This window comes from Nicotiana tabacum, chromosome 2 (genome assembly GCF_000715075.1).
Source record: "Nicotiana tabacum cultivar K326 chromosome 2, ASM71507v2, whole genome shotgun sequence".
Taxonomy (NCBI): Eukaryota; Viridiplantae; Streptophyta; class Magnoliopsida; order Solanales; family Solanaceae; genus Nicotiana; species Nicotiana tabacum.
The window spans coordinates 76429983-76431519 of NC_134081.1; positions in this window are offsets into that span (position 1 = coordinate 76429983).

The following is a 1537-nucleotide window of genomic DNA, read 5'->3' on the forward strand; positions in this document are numbered from 1 at the left end:
TAAGATTATCAGCTGTAAGAAACTGGTGATACCCGAATGATTAGTAATAACAAAGGAATATCAATGCGAGAGGCAAGGGTGATGACAAGATATGTGATCAACTATTGTTCCGGGTAACTCTATGCTAAATTCAATCTTAGCTTCTATTGATTCTTTCGACTTCAACAGATGATAAGGCTACTTCAGGTATTTCAATTCTTCTTCCGAATAAATATTTATCAGTGTTTTAAAAGGCGTGGGCGTAAGGTGGGGCATTTTACATATACCTCAGCGGGGCGTAAGCCCCATAGGTATTTAATTTTTAATATTTTATAAAATAATATAATGATAGTTAATATTTATAAACAGGTAAAATTGCATAAAATTTGAAGAAAATTATATATATGTGTGCTCCATCCCCATAAAAAACTAATCAAACAATCTATTATACGTTACTTACAAGCACAAGTAATTTGAATCTAAAAGAATAAAGTTTTCTATATAGAGGAACAAAAAGGATGATTAACCTGCAATTTGAACTTTGGATTTGTTGCTATGAAGAAAAATGTAGTCCTCTTTGTATTTGTAAAAAAAATTAAATATTCGTTGCTTTTGGGAGATATTAGCAGACTAGCGGACAAGAAAAAAATTTGGAAAAACCATGAATTAGAGCTTAAATCAATAAAAAAAGTCTTTACTTTTAAATTTAATACTTTTGATTTCCTTTTTAAACCTTTTGAGTAATTACCAAACTGACTTTTGAAAATTTGGGTATTATATGAAGGACTAATTCAACAAATTTTGTTTTAATTTGAAAAAGTCTCTAGGGCTTGCTCCTTACTAAAGAATCGCGCCCCGAATGCCCGAGTGTACGCCCCGAACTCCCGGGCGTATGCCCCAAATTGCGGGGCGTACACCTCTTGAGACTTTCTCCCCACACCATCGCCCCGGGGCTCGCCCCATAAACGCCTTTTAAAACAGAGATTTCTGTTCCTTTCGCTAAACTAATAACAAACCCTATGAATGTATGCACAAAAATAGTGAAAGAATGATTTTCCGGAGAATACCTCTCGGTTATTCTCCTGAACTAGGTAAATCGATACCTGCTTAAGCTCTTTCGATTACCTAGAAGAGGCATAAAATAAACCCAATTAAGATGGTACAAAGCAAAGAGCAATAAACTTCTCTTTCGATTTAAGTAAAATTACAATAAACATTGCAATTCAATTAATAACTCATTCAGTAAGGTTGAGCAATTAACATAGAGTAAAACTCAAAATAATAATCAATTCACAACATCCGTCAACTACCCTGAGGAGAATTACTCCATAACAAAGAAAGTATTCAAAACAATAGTATTAGAAGAACAAGAAGATATTACAATTCCCAAATTCAACCAAACTTTCATATTGAGTGAATTGGATCAAGTATCTCGCTTTCCCATTGCTTCCGTGCTTCTTCTCCCTCCAAAGTTCTCCTAAATTCCAATATACCCTCTTTTTAGACGAGCTGAGCTTCATATAGGTCAAGAAAAGTCACCCCTAAAATTATAATTTTA